The 15,611-nt window shown below is 33.1% G+C and overlaps 1 protein-coding gene across 5 annotated transcripts in view; it reads right to left on the bottom strand.

Annotated features, from left to right (window-relative positions):
* LOC111055449 (DNA polymerase eta) overlaps positions 1-8,547 on the bottom strand; it is a 101,106-nt gene extending 92,559 nt beyond the window's left edge. Inside the window, exon 1 of one of the 5 annotated variants that reach the window (XM_039423457.1) lies at positions 8,405-8,547. The gene's annotated coding sequence lies outside the window, so the exon portion shown is untranslated. Of the gene's footprint in view, positions 1-4,457; positions 4,594-4,770; positions 4,831-4,891; positions 5,208-6,659; positions 6,681-8,404 lie in introns of those variants that run through there. The other 4 variants (XM_039423460.1, XM_039423456.1, XM_039423459.1 and 1 more) reach the window with 4 other exon arrangements.
* Between the last annotated feature and the right edge of the window lie 7,064 nt (positions 8,548-15,611).

A 15,611-nucleotide genomic window follows, 5' to 3' on the forward strand; every position in this document is an offset into this window, starting at 1 on the left:
GAACTAATGAGAGAAGCCTTCTATTTAAAAAAAAACCACCTGCTCTGATTAATTCTCATGAAATTCAATCCTGATTGAAATTGAACAGGCTTTTGTGTTACTGGGCCTGATATGTTACTTATGCTATTGTTTATCTATGATTATACTGAGAAAGCAATTTCTGTTTAAATATGTGTGTTTGTGGATATGTATGTATGTCATATGGATCTCGGAACGGCTCTAACGATTTTTATTAAAATCAGGAATATAGTGGGTTTGCGACAAAAAACATTATTTTGGATCAGGTCTCAACTCTGGGAAAATTCGCTGAAGTTCCTTGAGAGAGGATTATTGGTCCCTCAAGTAGCAGCTGATCAGAAAAAAGTTTCCATAATCTGTTGAAAACGTGAGAGAGTGTGTGTAAATGAAAAAGATTACAATAGGTGTAGTTGAGTCAACAGTATATGGTTATATGGTTATGTATGTCCAACGGATCTCGAAAACAGCTCTAACGATTTTCACGAAATTTGAAACATAGTAGGTTTATGATATAAAAAATCGATTGCACTAGGTCTCATTCCTGGGAAACTCGCTGAAGGACATGAAAAGGATAATAATTATTCATTCTTAGAAAAACAGATGATAATTTCGTTGTCTGTCGATAACAGAAGATGTGAGTGCCTGTGTAGGAGAGAGATAGAATTATGTCCAGCTGTTGAATCTAGGAATTTTAATCAACTTGATCAAAATAATCTGATTTGTTGACATAACATGGTATATCATCCTAAATTAAAGTATATCATAATTTTTAAAGTTAATCATTATTTTACAGTTTCAAGTGATTAGTGAGTGTTTTTGTTATTCAATTTGGTCTGTAAACAATCTAAATCAGAACTTTTCTGTTTTCAAATGTTTGGATTAAAATTGGATCTGAATTAAGTGTATGGAACATAACTTACTTTTGGGCTATTTATAGTGTAAAAATAAAAATTCGGGGAAGAAGCACTTTTGGGCTGTGCTTGTTAGTCCTTCCCCAATCATTTTAAAGATTGTGTTCTGTTTATCAATAAATAAATAACGAGCGAAGCTCGGTGTCCCGATATTTTAAATAGATATTAAATTGTGTTGTATGTTGGTTTACATCCAAATTTTCATCCCTAAGCTTTTTGTTTCAAGCTAAGTTCAAAGAATGAGATCATATAATGGAAGTCAAAAATCAAAGTGATTGAATAAACTCTATTCAGATTTATGCAAATTCATCCTACTTTAATATTTATGATGGTAAAGTTTAAGACACGAGGAATCAGCCACAATAAATGTTATACTAACTATTATGAATAGACTCTTTTGTATGAATGGACTTCCATGTAAGAAAGAATCAGTGTATTGGCTGCTTTCACACTTTTGAATAGGTGAAACAAAAATTAAGTCTCATGCTATGCCAAAAATTTTAGAATAAGCAAGAGATCCATGGATACAAGAGTCATAAAATTCCTAATCAACTTAATTTGTAATTTAATCTTCAATTGCATCAAGCAAAAGCAAAAATAACATGATAACTGCTAATTTTATAACTGTCAACGGGAAATATCAATTGCCAATGAATAAATTTGAGGTCGACTCTTAAGCCCGGCCAAAAATTCTACAAAATTCTCTGCAATTGACTACTATTCTACAGAGCAGTTCCAACACGTCAATGATTAGACTCAATAATTATCATGCCAAGTTGTGGCCTGACCTCAAAAACGAATATAACAATTTTGGTAGAATTTAGATTATAAATGTTTCACAAAAATAATCTTATCTTTTAATTCCCGTAGCGAAGCACGGGTGTCCTGCTAGTTGAGCATATAATTAGAATGGTGATTCTCCTGTATTACGTGACTTAAAGTTTTATGAAACAGGGCCATGAACAAAGTTGTTAGTAATGAAGTCATCATTTTTATTAAAATAAGGGATAATTATTTCCAATTGACGCATCAGGTATTTAAAAAGATGTTCTTAATCTATTCCTTAAAAAACATAATATGTATTTGATTATGTGATGATTGTGTTGTTTAACTTGAAACAGCAATTTTTTCTTTGAATTTGAATTATCTATCTATCTATATATATATTACATTTGAGTGTTTCGCGGATGGATATATTATATGTAAAAGAATTAACCGGGTACATCCGTTTGTTTTGACTTACTTGAGTCTGACGTTTCGTCGCCATCGCAGACGACATCTTCTGAGGGTGGCGTCGAAATCCACGCCACCCTCAGAAGATGGGTTTCGACGCCACCCTCAGAAGATGTCGTCTGCGATGGCGACGAAACGTCAGACTCAAGTAAGTCAAAACAAACGGATGTACCCGTTAATTCTTTTACATATATATATAATATATATATATATATATATATATATATATATTATATATATATATATATATATACATTAAGTATATTCCTGAGCCGTTAAAAACTTTTTTCCTTCAATAAATTGGACAACAAAGTCATTTATCAGTCCACCTCTACCAAGTTCTTGGGATTAACAGTAGATCAAAACTTGAATTGGACAGAACATGTCACAAGGGTTTTGTCACGGGTATCGAGTGGATTATATGCTCTTAGAAAAATGTCTCCCTTTTGTAAAATGGAAACGCGGAAAATGATTTATTTTGCCTACATACACTCTATAATATCTTTTGGTATAAGTCTTTATGGATCTACTTCAAATCAGAACATGGATTCGATTCTCAAATCACAAAAACAAGCTATAAGAATAATTTTACACCTAGACCCCATAGCATCAGTTAAAGAACATTTCGCTCACTTGAATATAATGACAGTTTACAGTCTTTACATCTTTGAGACAATAATGAGTGTGAAAGAAAATCTTGGAAATATTTTGAAGTTAGGACATAATCATAGGTACAGCACTAGAAACAGAGATAAACTTTTACATTTGCAAAGCCATAGACTTGAGTTCTACAAGAAGAAGCCCACATACATAGGAGCCAAGTTCTATAACAAGCTTCCGACGCGAATCCAACAAGAGCTGAATCCCAATAAATTCAAATTGGAATTAAAGAGATATTTAACTGGGAGAGCTCTTTATAATATAAATGAATATTTGAATGAATGAGATCAGCTCCTATGAGTTGAATTGTATTGTATGTTTGTATGTTTGTATTGTTGTTTTCTGTAGATGTTTTATTTGTTATGCATTTTATTTTTAATTGTATCTAATCAAAGATATATATTTATGACACTATTCATTGTATACACTGTACAAATTTATGAATAAAGAAATTATGATATGATGATATGATGATAAGCGAAATGGCACTCACTCACTCACTGACTGACTGACTCACTCACTCACTCGCAGAACTAAAAATCTACTGGACCAAAAAACGTTGAAATTTGGTAGGTATGTTCAGTTGGCCCTTAGAGGCGCACTAATAAATCTTTTGGCAATATTTTAACTCTAAGGTGGTTTTTAAGGGTTTAAAGTTCGTCTTTTAGCATGTATATTCTTCTTATTCTCTCAATTATAATTGAAAAAAGGCCATACCATATGTTAATATAGAATTATTAATCTAGAGAGAGTACCTCTTCGAAACAGTTGTTAACTGGTAACTGAATTAATAATTTTGTCAGTTTGGCATTGAGTTGAGTTGACTTTGTTAGGTTGGCACCAAGTTGAAGATTGAAGTGCATTTATCGCGGAAAAATTGATTGGACACTGCTACTTCAATCAGAGCTAAATTCCTGATATTATATAATATTACTAGCCGTCAGGCTCGCTTCGCTCGGCGTATCCGTTTAGCCAGACGTTTAGTCTGGACCGCCGACTGGATCGTCCTAACATATTATGATTGAAATGCTCAAATGAAAAATGTAGGCGAGCGAAGCGAGCCGGCTGATCTTATTCTTGGATAACCCATTCGGGGGTCCAGGGGGCGGAGCCCCCTGGCCAGACGAACATGGCGAGCGAAGCGAGCCTGACGGCTAGTATTAATATAAATTTAAAAATTAACGTTCTTCACTCATCAAGGTTAGGTTTGGTTTTAGTTTATGTTTTCTATCACTAAACTGATAAAACAATCATATGGTTGCCTAGATTAAAATTATAAAAAATTAGGATACTTCAAATTATAAATGCAAAAGAGACCATTCTGTGAGTAATATTATGGTCATTCTTTTGTAATAATTGTTCCTCTTTATGATGAAAAATAAATCGTTGTTTATATTTAAATCAACAGTTTGTTTAAAACTGTTGAACCTATAGTTAGCCTATTTCAAAATAGAGTGTGTTGGTTGTAGAGTAAAATATTTAAGGAGAACGAGGTTCAAAGATGAGGAAGTTTTAGATTTTATGTTAAAACACAATATTTTTAAAGTGTTATAACGTGTAAAATGTGTGGGGAACAGTGCAATTTGGCCAAAAAGTGAAATAGGCCTACTAGTGATAAAATAGAAGTGGCAATACCTAGATTTGATGTGAAAAGGCCGACTTCCCTGGCTAACCGGTTGAGTTTAGTTTAAGAGAAGATATTACGACTGTGAGGAGTGCAATCAGCGCATCCATTATTTCTTTGAGGCGGCAGCGGTAGACTAAGTAGTATGTCTTCACGCACTAGTAGGTTATGCACTAAAATCGTAAGGTTTGGTTTGGATTGGTCTGGTGAGATTAGTTTTCCTTTTGCATTGGAGTTTTAAACAGTGAATTGACGGTTGTCACAGAAGATTTTTTCGAAGTGTTTAAAAAATATTGTGAAAATTGAAAAAAAAGTTAAAAATACCTGATGTGTCCGTTGGAAATAATTACCAAATAAGGCTAAATAATAGACTATTGTTTTGCCGCCTAGTTCTGAGGTAGCCTACAAACTACAACTGACGAATTTTTTGATCAACCATACTCACCAATATTATAACCACGTAAACATGAAAATATGTATTAATTCTAATCAAGTTAGTAAATACTTATTAATATATCCAATTATTCACAAATTTTCTAACGTGAAATTGAAATTTTCATAGGTTAAATATTAGTTTTAAACAAGGAGGATCGGTTTTAAACTATCAAGTGCAGCCAGCACAAGCACAACAAACTTTACAATCTTTGCAGAAACACCAATAAAATATAATATATACAGATAACTATATTATCATCTTTCTATTTATTTACTTGAAAAACCACCCATCCATTTGAAAGAACCGTAGCTCAACAATAGTTTTCAAATTACTCCACTACAATAATTTATTGTATGCTTTCGAGGTGAACAGAGCATTCTATTTGAACGCATCGGAAACTTATCGATGAATTCTCCAGTTTAAGGTTGGAATGATAATAGTTGTCTTCGGCATACAGAGGTACACGCAGAGCTATAGCTAGGTCCACCACAGAGAAAAAAAGATTCCTTCTATAGTGAGGTCCACGTTATATTGGTAGTGTATAAAGATGAGAGAATAGCGATGCCGATTCTCTGCATTAATTAATTATATTTCTACACTGTCAAAAACATAATTGGTATCGTTGTGGACCTCGAAAAGGATAGTACCACCGGCTTTGTTGAATGATAGGCAAGGATAGCAAAACCAAAGTTGATTAAATACTGTCATTATAATGTGGACCTCACTATACTTTATGGTTTATCCACAAAGTAGGAGAACTCTTACTCTTCTTCTCTGTGGTTTGTCACAGCATTCATTACCGGAGCTTACCTTGTCCAAATACAGCATTGTAATGCCTTTATATTGTAACATATCAAAATCTGAAAGGTAAATAAAATCCCTATTTGGAAGAAATTTATAGGTCTAAAGTGGAATAATAGTCTAGTATCGCCAAATGCGATAACGTTTTTAAAAATTAGATATCAGGTATCATGGCTAAATTTAGAACAGCCGAATAGAAATAGAAACAATTTGCTACTTATATAATATTATATAAAGTATTGGAAATTTGAGGTTAGGCGTAAAATATCTATTGATCGGTGACATAATGATCGAATGAGTCACATAACGTAAAATCTAGCCAGACACCTTGGCAGAAATTTATTGTAACTAAATGGTATGCAACTAGAGGAACTGAAAAAGCACATGGCTAATTGTTATAAAGTGAGAAACAACCTATAAACATTATAAAATTGTATAGCATGTAAAAAATGTACTAAAAACCCAAAATAAAAATAAATTAATGTATTAAGGAAGTAGGATGTTCATAGGCGCATGTATACTGTAACAAATTTGCATGAACCAATCAAATGGTAGTAATCGATGGGCGGCAATAGTGAGCCGATTCAAATGTATTTATATATATTTCTAAAAATGATAAGATTTTGTAAATGTTTACTGTTCAGTTTATGTATTTGGATATGGCCCGAAGACAGATAAAATATCAGATATGTGACATAAGTGATAATTTAATAGATTGGCACGAACTATTGGAACCTTTAAATGGTGTAGTAGCAAATTATTCAAATTTTATGTAAATTTGTAAGTCAGAAATGAAAATTGTAAAAAGAAAGGTAGAACTTGCCCACTTGCCTGCCAACCACTACCATGGAATGTCACCAAAATTTGTAGAGCACAACATTTTTAAAGTGTTATAACATGTAAAATGTGTGGGGAACAGTGTAATTTGGCCAAAAGTGAAATAGGCCTACTAGTGATAAAATAGAAGTGGCAATACCTAGATTTGATGTGAAAAGGCCGACTTCCCTGGCTAACCGTTGAGTTTAGTTTAGAAAAGATTACGACTGTGAGGAGTGCAATCAGCGCATCCATTATTTCTTTGAGGCGGCAGCGGTAAGTAGTATGTCCCCACACACTAGTAGGTTATGCACTAAAATCGTAAGGTTTGGTTTGGATTGGTCTGGTGAGATTAGTTTTCCTAAAGCCGCGTTTACACCGGAGTTGGCAACCAATGATTGCCGACATTTATCGGCAATTTTGAGTTGCACGCATTAAAACAACTGCAACTCGCATTGCCAACCGTAGTTGGAGACCGATTTTGCGAGTTGGCAATCGAAATTTGGTTTTCCGACCGGAGTCGGTAAAGATCAAAGGCGGTTGCCAACCCCGGTTGGCAATGCGAGTTGCAGCGCTAACTTGAGTTGCAACTTGAGTCTGCAACTACCCCGCTACCCCTCCCGCCTGTTGGCTCCACGTGGTCGCGCTGCGTCAGTTCCTCAGTTCAAGCAGGCTAGTCGTCGTGACTTGTTGTGTTTTTGTTGTTTGGTTGTTGTTTGTGCTAGTGCAATGTAAGCTATAATGTAAGCTAAGCTATACTTACTCAAGCTAAGCTATATATTTCTTGAGCTATAGAGTTTCTTTGTTTGATTTGGAGTTTTTTTGATGTATACATTTATTTCTAATTTTATGAATTGTGTTACTTTGGAACATTAACTTAACTTTGTGTTCATATTTTATTAACAAGTCACTACCAGGTTGCAACTTTTTTTGTCTAGATTTATTACAATTAACTTTTGTCTAGATTTATTCAACTCAGTGCACAATGTAAACAAATAAAAGGAATCTAAAAATAACAATATTTAGTCATTTTCTTTCTTTGCTCACCTGTATGTTATCCTTCAGGAAACCTATAACAGCCTCACAAATCTCTGGCACTAAAATAGATATCGCACTTTTGGAAACTTTAAACAAATAACTGATACTAGTATAAGAGTCGCCACTCGCCAAAAAGCGCAATGTAATAGCCAATCTTTCTCACACTGGAATTGCTTTCCTGTAGTTAGTATCCTGTTTACTAATTATGTGTCCAATACCAACAATTAATCTTTCAAAATCGTCACTTGACATTCTTAAAAAGTTTTTTACACTGCCATCGCATCTCAATTCTCCCGTCAAAGGATCTGAATCATCTCGATTTAAATCATTTAACAGATCGCTGCCACTATACTTTGCTCTTGCCTGCAATGAAGGTCGAACCCAGTATCTTCTCGGTTTTCTACATTTTGATAAAATAACACACGCTGCCGCAGCAAGAACAACCTCTTCAGCACTCGACATTCTACATATGTCTGATTTGATTTTCTACATACTGTAAAGTTTAGTTGCAGGTTGCAGACCTAAAAACAAACTATGTGCCTAGGTTGCAAGTACAAGTTGCAGACTTCCATCGGCAACTAGCGTCTGCAATCGAAATTGGCAATTTTTTATTGCCACTCCGTGTAAACGCGGCTTTAGCATTGGAGTTTTGAGTTTTAAACAGTGAATTGACGGTTGTCACAGAAGATTTTTTCGAAGTGTTTAAAAAATATTGTGAAAGTTGAAAAAAAGTTAAAATACCTGATGAGTCCGTTGGAAATAATTACCAAATAAGGCTAATAGGCCTAATAGACTATTGTTTTGCCGCCTAGTTCTGAGGTAGCCTACAAACTACAACTGACGAATTTTTTGATCAACCATACTCACCAATATTATAACCACGTAAACTTGAAAATATGTATTAATTCTAATCAATTAGTAATACTTATAAATATATCCAATTATTCACAAATTTTCTAACGTGAAATTGAATATTTCATAGGTTAAATATTAGTTTTAAACAAGGAGGAAGGAGGATCGGTTTTAAACTATCAAGTGCAGCCAGCACAACAAACTTTACAATCTTTGCAGAAACACCAATAAAATAAAATATATAGCCTACAGATAACTATATTATCATCTTTTTATTTATTTACTTGAAAAAGCACCCATCCATTTAAAAGAATCGTAGCTTAACAATAGTTTTGAAATTACTCCACTACAATAATTTATTGTATGCTTTCGAGGTGAACAGAGCATTCTATTTGAACGCATAGGAAACTTATCGATGAATTCCCCAGTTTAAGGTTGGAATGATAATAGTTGTCTTCGGCATACAGAGGTACACGCAGAGCTATAGTTAGGTCCACCACAAAGAAAAAAGATTCCTTCTATAGTGAGGTCCACGTTATATTAGTAGTGGATAAAGATGAGAGAATAGCGATGCCGATTCTCTGCATTAATTAATTATATTTCTACACTGTCAAAAACATAATTGGTATCGTTGTGGACCTCGAAAAGGATAGTACCACCGGCTTTGTTGAATGATAGGCAAGGATAGCAAAACCAAAGTTGATTAAATACTGTCATTATAATGTGGACCTCACTATACTTTGTGGTTTATCCACAAAGTAGGAGAACTCTTACTCTTCTTCTCTGTGGTTTGTCACAGCATTCATTACCGGAGCTTACCTTGTCCAAATACAGCATTGTAATGCATTTATATTGTAACGTATCAAAATCTGAAAGGTAAATAAAATCCCTATTTGAAAGAAATTTATAGGTCTATAATTGATATATCTCTTCTCTGTGATGCAATCTACCGGTTTTGAACACCACACCCGCGCATCATTCAACCCCACCTAGGCAGACCAAGGACCCCAAGATGGAGGATCGAGAGGATGGACTACTGGAGAAAAGAAGCATCCATCGCAAGGCCCGGAGACAGAAGTGACGAGGGAGGTACCGCGCGCGCCGATGGAGGCCACATGCACGCTTCAAGAGGCAGAGGAGGACACTGAACTAGGGTTGCCACCATTTTTAAAGAAAAATAAAGTACATTGGTAATCACAGGCCTAAAAAATATAGTACATTAGGTTTAAATAAAGTACAAGTAATTTTTGCCTGTATATTCAAAAAGTCAGCATAGTTTTTTGTGGCATTCTTATATATGTTACTCACAAGAATACACATTATTGACATGAATATCACTGATTACTTGGATCAATTATAATTATTCTATTATAATGATTAATGATAGAATAATTCAATTACCCAAATAAGAACATGATAGCTTGGAAAGTTATTGATTACATACTGGTATGACAAAAGATAATTAATTATTGAAAGATAAATTAATTTCATTTTTTACAAAGCACACACTCATACAGAGAATTGTTTAAATAGTATCATGAAAAAACATATAATTTATTTTATTTAATCAAAAAAGTTTTAGAGTTGGTCTTCTAAATTCAAAATGTAAGTTATACGCCTTGAAAAAAATGCATAATATTGTTAATCTTCAACAATTAATCAACTCTAGGCTATTGCAAAATAATTTGAGGTCCACAAGATTAAGAAATTTAATGCAAAAAATTGCACCCCTCTGGTCAAAGTTATGTGTACTTCTCAAAATAAAATTTTAAATGATTTATTAAAAACAAAAAGCACCCTTTATTTTATATGAAATATTTAAAATATTTCAAAAGAACGACCGGTTTCAGCTTATTTTAGCCATTTTCGAGTTCAATGAAAAACAAATAATAAATAAAAAAGTATTGACTAATTATCTTTATCTTCTATCTATATATATAAAAGCGAAATGGCACTCACTCACTGACTGACTGACTCACTCACTCACTCACTCACTCGCAGAACTAAAAATCTACTGGACCAAAAACGTTCAATTTGGTAGGCCCTTTGAGGCGCACTAATAATCTTTTGGCAATATTTTAACTCTAAGGGTGGTTTTTAAGGGTTTAAAGTTCTTTTAGCATGTATATTCTTCTTATTCCAATATCTTAAAATTATAATTGAAATGTCCATATCATATATGTTAATATAGAACTATAATCTAGAGAGAGTACCTCTTCGAAACAGTTGTTCTGGTAACTAAATTAAAAATTTTTACAGGTGTGGCATTAGTTGAGTTGACTTTGTTAGGTTGGCACCAGTTGAAGATTGAATGCATTTATCCAGGACCTCCTAAATACCAATGTATCCAGTTAGCCAAAATTAGCGTTTTCTCAGCTTTTCTGTGTTTCCTCACCTTTTCAATAATTGATGGAAATATATTAAAAAAAAATTCAGTACACAGGTTTAGCTGAGGTGGAAGAATTTTGTTCGCCAAAGATACGCCGATATAGTAACAGGTATTTTTCGAGATCAAATTGACATACAGACGTTCAAATTCAGTACAGAGGTTCTGCTGAGGTCTACATGCAGGCGAGCGAAGCGAGCCCATTGATCTCATTTTTGGACATCCAGTCGGGGATCCAGAATTCGGTACAGAGGTTCCGCTGAGGTCTACATGCAGGCGAGCGAAGCGAGCCCGCTGATCCCATTATTGGACATTCATTCGGGGGTCCAGGGGTGGCCCTCCTGGCTGGACGGATATGGAGAGCAAAGCGAGCCTGATGCTAGTGTACATATAAGACTATCCTCTATATTATGTTATATTTCTTGGTTTGCATATTTTATCAAATTGATTATCTAAATCGAATTGTATGATATTTATTAGTTTATTACTATTTAATTTTGCTGTAGTGTAGATATGAAATCTCCTTTTCATTACTTTAATTTACTTTTGCTTCCAACGTTTAAAATCTTCATATTAGCATTCATATCAATATATTTATGATTTTCTTCTATCAAGTGCTCCACAAGGCTGATTATTGAGTATGGTGTTTTTTTATTTTAGAGCTTGAATGTGCTCCTGGAAAAAATAAATAAAGGGTGCTTGATGTTTTTAATAACTTTTATAAGTAGCCCACGCAAATAAAATAATTTTGAATGGATATTCAAAATACAATACATAATGGAATATAATGGAATACAAAATGAGTTAATAATGAATTTCAAATTCAATAAAAAATCAATTAGTTATTCTTGAAAATATATTTCTTATTTCTTTGGTCATCATCAATAAATAATTGTTACTGGTGAAGAGCTGCAAAGCATCTTTGCAATCAACATTCAAATTGAAATAAATCATTAGGTACCATAGTTCATTATTTCTTATGAGATTCAAAGATGCTTTGCTCCTCTCATCTCTCCCTTATTATTCATTACCGAAAACCCCTTTTCCACAAATGCTGAAGTGACAGGGATAGAGTAAATATGAAACCACTTTATACAAATTCTTGACTCATCAGCATCACATGCACTGAAAAATGTAGCCAATATTTAGATTAAATCTGACAGTCTCTGCCACTCTACTAACCTAAAATGTTTTGATTTCCTCGTACTTTATTATATAGTACTTAATTGAGCAAAATAAAGTATTTTTGCGTACTTTATCTTGTCTACAAAGTATAAAGTACAAGACCTTCAAATAAAGTACAATACTTTATTATATTGTACGGTTGGCAACCCTACAACGAACCGACACCAAGGAGGACAAGAAGGGACCAATGGCATTCATCCACGGCACATAAAATTTAAGACAGCTGCTTATCAATGTGACCGCTACTGGGGAAAAAATAAATGGAATGAAATTGAAACTAATGATGGCTACCTGAATGAAAATGAAGAAGAATACTGTGAGAAACTAATGAATGGAAAATGTTGTGTGGAATTAAAAGAAATACAGTAGAAGCTCTCTTAACCAACCCCTATGGGACTGGACCGTGGTCAGATAACGAAAAAGGTCAGTTAAACCGAATAATATGTAAATAGTCATAATAGGTGTTAAAATCATTCAAACACATGAAAAAAGCTTTTAAAAACTGTTCCTGCAGATGCACCTGGGTCGGCTGACAGTTTTTCACCACATATACTCAGAAAATGGATACCATGACGTTTCTTTCATCGTGCTAGCCAACCGTCACTTGCCGTGAAAGTCCCACAGTTTTCAATTTTAGCGTGTAACTCCATCGCCTTTTCCTTCAAAATTGGCCCACTAATCAGTGTATCTTTCCGCCGCTCTTGAGTAAACCACAGCCATAATGCATCATCAACAATCTCGTTTGTAGGTTTCTTTAAATTGCAACAAGAGGTTAAGATTTTCTCGGATTCAATTTGGGTGCAGTAGTCCTGAATGGATTTTTTATTACGCTTCCAGTCCTTGACCATTGTAACACCAACACCAAGTTCATCGCTAATGCTTTTAACAGATTCCCCTTTATCAAGCCGTTCTATTGCTTTTAGTTTTTGTTCCATTGTCACAACCAGTCTCTTACGTTTAACATCCAAAGCCACCAAATCCAGTATGTAGCTTTCATAGACATGTTGATAAAAGAAATTGTTCCCAAAAAAGCTATTTATATATGTTATTTAATGTATTTATCAATGTTAATATATTTATTTATGTGTTTTATATTTTATTACCATTATTTATGCCATGTTGTTACCGAGAAACCTCAATTGAACCGAGTTACCAAAAACCTAACCCAATGTATAGCAAAAAGAAGAATTGTACCTGATCTATAGAATATTAATTATATTAAAGACCTAGAAATTGTAATGAAGTATTAGCCCCAACATATTTGTTAATCAAAATTATTTTTGAAAGAAATCTGTTATATGAGAGTCAGATGTGTATTGTATGAAGATAAGTTGGCACCATTGCAAGCAGCAAATTTGAAAAGTACTGTATTAGGTTATAGAGGAGGAAATGTGTTTAAGATGTTGTATTTGTGATATTTTTTTGTTGATAAGGAGAAAATTTGTTATTATATTTGATGGAGATCTAAGGGGGCCGTAAGCAGATAAGGTCTGCAAATTATTATGATATTTGAAAGTGTTTTTGGTGGATATTTAAAGGTTATATCAATATATTGAGGAAAGAATTTGTATTAAAAACATTGTTGATTCTCAAAATATTTTGAATTCAAATTCGGGGGTGTGTGTAACGTTACACAAAATCTGATGGGTAAATAAAATCCCTATTTGAAAGAAATTTATAGGTCTAAAGTGGAATAATAGTCTAGTATCGCCAAATGCGATAACATTTTTAAAAATTAGATAATATCAGGTATCATGGCTAAATTTAGAACAGCCAAACAGAAATAGAAACATTTTGCTACTTATATAATATTACATAAAGTATTGAAAATTTGAGGTTAGGCGTAAAATATCTATTGATCGGTGACATAATGATTGATTGAGTCGCATAACATAAAATCTAGCCAGACACCTTGGCAGAAATTTATTGTAACTAAATGGTATGCAACTAGAGGAACTTAAAAGCACATGGCTAATTGTTATAAAGTGAGAAACGACCTATAAACATTATGAAATTATATAGCATGTAAAAAATGTACTAAAAACCCAAAATAAAAATAAATTAATGTATTTAGGAAGTAGGATGTTCATAGGCGCATGTATACTGTAACAATTTGCATGAACCAATCAAATGGTAGTAATTGATGGGCGGCAATAGTGAGCCGATTCAAATGTATTTATATATATTTCTAAAAATGATAAGATTTTGTAAATGTTTACTGTTCAGTTTATGTATTTGGATATGGCCCGAAGACAGATAAAATATCAGATATGTGACATAAGTGATAATTTAATAGATTGGCATGAACTATTTGAACCTTTAAATGGTGTAGTAGCAAATTATTCAAATTTTATGTAAATTTGCAAGTCGGAAATGAAAATTGTAAAAAGAAAGGTAGAACTTGCCCACTTGCCTGCCAACCACTACCATGGAATGTCACCAAAATTTGTAGAGCACAATACCCTTCATTGTACATTTTAAAGACTTAAAGTTTTAATCTAATTATCAAATTTCTATAAGACTTTGTGATGCTGTTTTAAAGCAAAAGTCATGCAAATATTTATTTAATCCCTTGGAAGAGACTACTTCGGCCACCAATAATCCAGGACCACCAGGAATTTCGGATCGTCGCCGACAACTTATAAAAATTCAGCACGTGAGTGAAAAATAGTTGAAATAAGAATAGGGCGCCCTCAGTGCTTCGAGTGAAATAAAATAAAAGCTAGCTCATCGGAAAGGTTTTAAATATTAAGAAATTAATACAAAAAACTTGTGCACGTCTTAAAAGGGTATAAGAAATACTTTATTGAATAAGAACGAGTCCATTTATATATCAAAAGTACATCAATTAAGAGAATATAAGTTCTAAGCTTGTAATGCTAACATTCACCCAATCATTGATTTTATAATACAATTTGTAATAATATAATGTAGCTCTGGTTCTTTGGATAAATTGATTCACCTAATTCCATCAGGTGCCGAATCTTACACCCTGAGATATATATATTTATTATCGAGAAATTTATTGGGAACTATAGTAATTAATTTATATATAATTATTGATTTGTCAATTTATCATTCTCTGATTTGGGAAATAATATGTAAAGTAGGATTATCCAAATCGACAAGCAACAGCAAGTTGATGTCAAAGCTGCATGCAAATAAATGCATATGATCAATGAATTGAAAAGCACATGGTAAAGTTTCGTGCTATAGAACTGAAAAATAGTGTACTGATCTGTGATATTTTATTTGATTTTGTTCTTGTTTTATTGTATATTTTGTTGCTCTATATATTTTCTATATTGACCTGATTTTTTAAAATTATTCATCTAATATATGTATCAAATTTTTTATGGTGTACCATTCATTTTTACTCCCCAATACCATAGAGTATAAATCTTATATATATTTGTTAATAATCAGTATTAAATTATTGCGAGAGCTCCTGTATGAGCCTATTAAGATTTTTAACGAAATTGTATCCTAGAAAACCACAACCAGATTTTATAGTATTTAATTCTCATGCTCTACCGATTGATGCCAAGCCGAGTCGAATCGTTATTCATTATAAAAAATAACGTCAGAATATATAACCATATATGCATTAAAATGCTGTATTTAAACTAGGTAAGCTTAGTGTGTATATAT

The sequence above is a fragment of the Nilaparvata lugens genome, chromosome 3, assembly GCF_014356525.2.
Source record: "Nilaparvata lugens isolate BPH chromosome 3, ASM1435652v1, whole genome shotgun sequence".
NCBI classification, from domain to species: domain Eukaryota; kingdom Metazoa; phylum Arthropoda; class Insecta; order Hemiptera; family Delphacidae; genus Nilaparvata; species Nilaparvata lugens.